Source organism: Camelus ferus, chromosome 3, assembly GCF_009834535.1.
Source record: "Camelus ferus isolate YT-003-E chromosome 3, BCGSAC_Cfer_1.0, whole genome shotgun sequence".
Taxonomy (NCBI): domain Eukaryota; kingdom Metazoa; phylum Chordata; class Mammalia; order Artiodactyla; family Camelidae; genus Camelus; species Camelus ferus.
This window is the reverse complement of record NC_045698.1, coordinates 11,969,666-11,977,330: the sequence shown is the minus strand read 5'-3', so window position 1 is coordinate 11,977,330 and position 7,665 is coordinate 11,969,666.

Here is a 7,665-nt window from a genome sequence, read left to right as displayed (position 1 = left end):
AAGAGGAAAAGACCCTGTGAGCCAGGGGAACAGGCTAGCTGATCAAAAGGCAAGAAAAGCAGCCGCCTGGGAACACTCAGTAATTAAAGTTATGGCAGCGCCAGAGCTACCCACTGCCCCAGAATATAGCCACGATGAAAACAAGTGGGCACAGGCTGAACGAGGTAAGAAAGGAAAGGACAGATGGTGGATCATGACGGATGGAAGGGTTTTCATCCCAGAACTGACTAGCTTATCGTCTACTCCAACAACAACACAAAGCCACACATATGGGAAAAACGGCTTTGGAGGCCCTTTTAAAGCGATATTTCCTAATTTCTTGTCTCCCTACTCTGTGTGCATCAGTTTCGCAACGCTGCTTGCTCTGTGCACAAAACAATCCAAAACAAGGGCTAACTGGGCCAATGGGAATACAACGATGCGGATTGGCTCCCTTTGAAGATTTAGAAGTGGACTTTACTGAACTTGGGCCCAGTAAGGGATATAAGTACCTGCTGGTTTTCGTCTGCACCTTCACAGGGTGGGTAGAGGCCTACCCCACCAGGACAGAGAAAGCAAGGGAAGTGACAAAGGCTCTCCTCAGGGATGTTATCCCTCGATTTGGAATACCTACCTCCATTGTGTCTGACAATGGACCCGCCTTCGTGGCAGAAATTGTACAGCAAGTGGCAAAGGCACTGAGCATCCGCTGGAACCTGCACACAGCATACCGGCCTCAAAGCTCAGGGAAGGTAGAATGAATGAACAGAACTCTAAAACAAATGATAGCTAAAATCAGCCAAGAAACCCAGCTCCCCTGGGTGGACATTCTACCCCTGGCTCTGTTGCGAATTAGATGCACCCCAAGATTTAATACTGGGTACGCTCCCTTTGAAATCCTCTACGGGCGACCGCCACCTTTAGTCAGGATGAGAAATCCCACCCCAGAAATAGGAAATTTAGGGCTTCACCAACAACTGTTGGGACTAGGAAAAGTACTACGAGAAGTTTGGGGTTGGGTGATAGAGAAAACCCCCATTTCATTAGGGGTCCAAGTGCATCCCCATAAACCAGGTGACCAGGTATGGGTGAAGGATTGGAAAAAGGAACCTCTCAAACCAACATGGAAGGGACCATATTTAGTGGTATTAACTACTCCTACAGCTGTTAAAGTTGCAGGAATCATCCCTTGGATCCACCACTCCAGGGTCAAGAGAGCGACTGCACCTCAGACGGAGGGTCCCTGAAAAATTGAGAGTGTCCCGGGAGACCCGCTCAAGATCAAGATCAAGAGGGACCAGAAAAGGATTGACGAGCCCTGCTCTAGCCACACCTGGAAGCTGGCTAGTCAACGCATGGCCGAAGCTTGAGGAAAGCTCAACACAGCTGTTAAATGTATTTCTTTTGTGCTCCCTTGCCTCTTTCCTTGTTTGCTATACCAGTCTGCGTACTAGCAGTGGGGCTAGCTAGCGCCGCCTCACCTGACTGGAACATAGGCCACAAAATCCTGATAGCTATTTTATATCTTGTTATAATTAATGCCATCACCACAGCATCATGTCTAAGATAATCATAAGGCTGATGCTACTGACGCTAATGCCCTCACTCCCCTTGGCTTTACAATGAACCTGCATGGAACCGGGTGACAAGTGGTCCGTGTACCAACCTGTATTTTCAGCTTACAGGTGAATTCATCCACGATCTCCAACAAATAGCAAAAACCCTGGAAACTTTGCAAAATCAGATTGATTCTCTGGCCAAGGTGGTCTTACAAAACAGAAGGGGTCTGGACTTACTCACGGCCAAAGAGGGGGGACTATGCCTCTTCCTAATCAAAGAGTGTTGTTTTTATGCCAATTAATCAGGAATTGTCAGAGAAATGGTTCAAGAGTTACAAGACAGAGTGAAAAAGAAAAAACATATTTTAGATAAGAGCCCATGGACAGGCCCCTGGGGCTGGATCTCCTGGCTGGCACCGTTCATAGATCCCTTACTCCTGATTTTTGCAGTTCTGCTAATTGGGCCCTGTGTCCTAAACTTCCTGACCCGCTTTGTCAGTGAGCAAATAGAGGCTATAAAACTTCAGATGTTAGCCTCCAATTATGAGCCCCTGCAACAGGTAAGTGATGATGCTTACTCCAACAAGGGTTGTGAAAGCATCAAGAGGGGGAATGTGAAGGAAAAGCCCAGATGGGCTAACGAGCTAAGTCACAAATCTAAGTGTGATAAGTGTTCGTTTACTGATGTAAGTTCTGCCGGGCTAACTCGTAAATCTGAAGTTTAGTGTCAGTTTACTGGGCTAACAAGCTAACTCTTAAATCCAAGCTCAACAAGTGTCAGTAACGTGATCTGTTCCGAAGCTGATAAGCTCCAGTGTACTGATTCCTTGCTTTTTGTTGTTTGAACCTTATTGGCTGATAGCCCATACTTGTAATTAACCCTATAAAACCTCATGTGCATGTCTTGGAGGTGCTCAGAGCTTCGGAGCAGAAGCCCCTCTGAGCCCGCCGGCGTAATAAATCTGAGTACTCCAACCCTCCGAGTAGGTGCTTGTTTCTTGGCTGGCCTGTCATTTCCGTAACAGGAGGGAGGACGCAGACCAGGAGGAGCCGTGGGCACCTCAGTGACAGGGCCGTGGGGGAGCCTAGTCTAGACTCCGGGCTTTGCTTGGGTGATTGGAAGAAAGGGGTTGGGGGTGGGTAAGAGGAGGGAAGAACGTTCTAAGGGAGCAGGGGTTTGGTCTGGACTGTGTGCTGTCAGAACGTGGGGGAGTCTATGGTGGGATATTCAAGGCTTACCTACGGGGAGGGCTGATGGAGAAAGGAAACTTGTCTCAGGTTCAGGAGGCGCTCACTGGTCTCAGCTGAGGGGGAGGAGGCTGGTGTTTCCTGGGTGCACAGAGGCCTTGTTGGTGTCACATCCGTGGTCTCAGGTGACCTTGTCCGACACTGGGGTGTCCTGTGCGACCGTTTACGTGAGCAGAACCAGGGCCCAGCATGAGCGTCAGGCCAGCTCCCAGACGTCAGGGGACGCTTTTTGTTTTCTTACCTCACTTCAAAAGATGCGTTTTAACTTAGAGAGAAATACTTAAATCAGCACCTACCCCCTCAGAGTTCCTCAACGCAGTCAGATGCTTTTGTGAATGCGCTGAATAAACACTCCTCATGGCGTCTTGCCCGCCCCGCCCTCCCCACCCAGAGACACCGAGTGATGCTAAGATGTGTCTGCCCTGGGTTCACATCCCTGAGATATTCTAGGAGATCCCAAAGAATAAACACAGAACAAAGGAGAAGGACGACGAGATGCAGACACGTGTGGAATTTTTCATTAACGTTGCTCATTGCGTCAAAAAGCCAGATGAATGAATGCAGCCTGTTTCTCCATCAGGTGATGACCAACAGGTGGGTACTTTACCATTAAGGTGAACTCCTTTTGTGGAGAAATAATTTGGAAGGTATGCGTGCCCCTGGAAGAAAATGGAACTGAAATGAAAATGCTCAATAGACAATCATTTGAGGATAAAAGGAAGAAGAACCGAAGCTAAATTATATTTGAGCTGTTAGTATATATGTGTAAAAAGTACTGAATAAATCAACTAAAACCCACTCTCACATGCATAACACATGCCTTGCTTGCGTTTTTAATTTTTATTTTTGATTACCTACAATTTCCCTGCTGGGGTAGGGTTACTGAGCAGATTCAATTATTAGGAGAAAAATGGCATTGGGAACATTTTCGGTTCCTCATCTTGACTGTCTTCATTCTAAGTCCTCGCAGGACTATGTTACTTATCTTCAGATCAGAATGCAGTGGTTCAGAGGAAGGACCCCTGGCCTAGGAATCAAAGGCCCACATTCCAATCCCACAGTTGACTGGAGACTTAGAAACGCCCCAGGCTCACCGCCTGGAGAGGGAAACGCCCTTGCCGGGATGGGGGCTGGGAATGTGACATGTAGGTTGCTTCGACTGGTAAAAAGAAGCAGCACCAGGTCACAATTGCTTCCTGGGAGCCTGGGTTCCCCGTCAGGTGTGTTGAATGTGCCTAATTGGCGCCACCAGTAGACCATGGGGTCCCTTGTGACAGAGGCAGCTGCAGGAGGCACCAGGGGAGAGCCAGCCCCGCCCTCCCTGGAGACGCAGGCAACACTGCCATCCATATCTTGCTTCAAGGAGGACACACTGGCTCTCCCTCCGCAGGCTTCCTTGAGTCCACAGAGAAAACCCGAGCATTATTATTCCTCAGTCATCCTACAAGCTGTTGAGCCTTGAAAGCTCCAACAGAGGCGGCTGCTGGAGCATGGCTGCGGGGCGGCCCACGTTTAATTGATTCCCACGCGGATGCCGCTTTATGGGGCCTTTGCTCTGTGTTTAACGCCACGGCCGGTGATGGACGTTCGCTGCTGGAAAGCGCGCCGGTCCTCTGCACACAGCTTTCTCACTGATGGGGGAAGACGTCCTCTCTCTGCTCAGTTGTATCTGGCCTTTTCCAGCCCAGCGGTAATTAATGTTTGTTCTCATCCAATGGGCAGAGTCTAAGAAATGCAGCTCTCATTAGCTCCCTCTCAATTAAGAAAAACGGTCCTCTGCCCACTGGACTCAGATGCTGCTACCAGGCTGGAGCTGTTTGAATTACACAGCTGGGAGGGTGGGGAGGCCATCCTAGCCATGTCTGCTGCTCCAGGCCCGGCCCCAACAATGCCCAGACTCCTCCAGTCTCCTCCAGTTCCCCCACCCACCCACTCCACACCCAGGCTCACCGCCTAGGGAACCAGAAGGAGGATAATCACTAACATGTGCTGGGAGCTTACTATGCAGCAGGCGCTGTCCTAACAATGCACATGGACCAGCTCTTTAAGGATGAAGATGGATGAGCTCGTAAATGATGCGGGTGACTTAGCTCAGTGGGCGTGGTCCCATACCTATGACGCTGGGGCCACAAGAACTCAAGACATGAACAAGAACCCCTGTTCAAGTTCTGCTCCTGACACACATGAGCTGTGTGACCCTTGAGCAAGTCACCATGAGGAGACCTACACTTTTATATTTGATCAGAGCCCAAATTTCATAATGTGAAGGTCTGGAGTTGCTGTCTCCACAGGCGAGTTCCCTTCACTGTGTTCCCTTCCTCAGGCTACACCCAGGCAGCCGACTCCCGAACGCTGGTGACTGGTGTCCAGGAGCGTGAGGAGGAGGAGAGAAGGGATCAGCCAAAATCCAGCCCCTCCCTTGGAAATGATGCCTTTGATGTTATGTTTGTGCGTCTGTAGTTGGAGCTGAAAAGAACCAGTTGTAGGTGTGTTAACTGGCAGGGTCTCTATGGAGGGCAACTTGCTAATTTGTCAGCAGTTCAAATGCACATCTGCTTAGACGTAGCCATTCTGCTCCTAGAGATTTACGCCAAAACAGGGGGAGAGGTTGGATGTGTGTACCAGGATCTTTATGGCCACGTTGTCTGCACCAGCCCAGGCCTGCAAACAATGCAGGTGGGGGCTGACTAGATGAATTATGGTACATTTGGACACTGGAATAGTACGTAACTATAAAAATAGGCAGCTTTAACTAACAAATTCAAGTGGAATAATCTCCAAGATGTTTTGTTCACTGGAAAAAAGCAAGGTGTTCTCGCCGGCATGGCGTTCAGAGTCCCTACACTCATTTGCTCACATGTGCACAGTCTTCCCACAAGGACAGTGACACCGGGTGTCAGCTGCCGTCGCTGGGGAGGGGCCTGAGGGGGCTGGGGGTCAGGAGACAGGGACGCTCATTTTCACTGCATACCATTTTGCATCTTGAATTTGTGCCATAGGAGTGAAGTAGGTGGGCCTCGTGCAGTCAGTTGAAGGTCCTGAGAGAAAAAGATTGAGCTTCCCCCTACAAAGGAAGAGAGAACTCTGTCTCAGGACTGCCTTCAGGTTTGAGTTGAGACTGCAACATCAGCTCCCCTGGGTCTCAGGCTGCCGCCTGCCCTGAGGACGTCAGACTCGCTGGCCTCCACAACTGCATGTCCCAATTCCTTAACATAATAAGAGAGAGAGACCCAGAGAGGGAAGCATGGGTTCTGTTTCTCTGGAGAACCCTGACCGGTGCAGTCCTGGGGACGCTCCTGTCACCACACGTCACAGCACACATCCCCCCTGGTGCTGCCAGGGCTGGTCCCTTATTTACAGGTGTGCTGTGTCCAGTGCAGCCGGCCAGGCTGTAGGGTCTCTGTGAGCAGGCGCTGTATCTCCATCTTCAGTGTGTTTCTAACTCTGAATGCAGAGAGCCTGCACCAGGAACAAGTGCTCACTCAAGGGGTGTTGCTGAACCAGAAATAGGCTCACGGACGCAGAAAACAAGCTGTAGTTACCAGGGGGTGAAGCAGTGGGAGGGATACATTAGGTGTTTGGGGTTAAAAGATACACATCACTGGATTTAAAATAGATAAACAACAAGGACCTAGCACTGTACAGCATAGGGAACTATATTTAATTTCTTGTAATGAGCTGTAATGGAAAAAAATCTGAAATAAAGGTATGTGTATGTATAGCTAAATCGCTTTGCTGAAATCAACATTGTAAATAGACTACACTTCAATAAAAATTAAGATTAAAAAAAAACATGTGTTATTGAAGGAAGCAGGGCTTTTAGTGACAGTGGTCCAGATGTTAAATACTTGGGTCTGGCTCATCTGGAGATCAGCATGCAAATCTGTTCATGGATGGGAGGAATTTAAAGGAAAAGAAAAGAGAAAAAGCAATCCTTCCCAGTTACTGTCAATTACCAGGACACTTTATTTTACATGTTTCTTCTTATACAGCGTCCAGAACACCTATCAAAGGCAATTTATTGTTCATAATCAATCAACCAGACCTAGGTATTCAAGTTTCTCCAATGTCAGAGTTAGCCTACACTGATTCAAAATTAAAGTCAAGATTCTCTTTTGAAATAAGATATATTTAAATAGAAAAAATGTAAAGAAAAATGTTACGTCTGATTATCACCTTCCTTTAAACCCCATGTGTCTGAAGAATTTCATTGTCCATTTTAAAGGAAGAATTATGGCTCTTGACTCCAAGACCAAAATATCATTCCTGAAAAGCAGATCAAATCCTGGCTCAGAAACCTCTGCAGATAGATACCTTCCACTAAAGTTTTTATCATTTGCCATCGTTTTAAAGGATTACAGATGAATTCATCCTTGACAATCACTCTAGATCAACCTGAATCCCTAGGTGAATAAAGAACCAACTGGTTTAGTTTTCTGATCAATAAGACTGTTTTCAATGTGCACCAGCACCAACCATCCTGTCCCATAGGAAAACTGATTTATAAGTGTGTCAAAGGGAGATTTTATTTTGCTTCCTGATTTGCTGCTTTGCCATCAGCTGTCAGCCCAGAACCTAGAGGTTCTCCCCCGGGAACGAGGAGGCAGAAGAGCATGAGCCGCCAGAGGTCATCCTTGAAAGCAGGACACACTCCGCTTTGACCTGGTCCCTTGAAATCAATACGATATAATATAGAGAAAGGAAGCAGATGGCAGAGTGTAGGCACATCAGTGTTTTTCTTTATTACAGAGTTTGCATTAAATTCTATTAAAGGACAAGTGGGTTAAATTGACCACGAAAGATACAAATAGAGTATGCGATAAATCATACCCCAAATGAATTTTCATCAACACTATGGGATTTGTGGTGTGGGCTTATT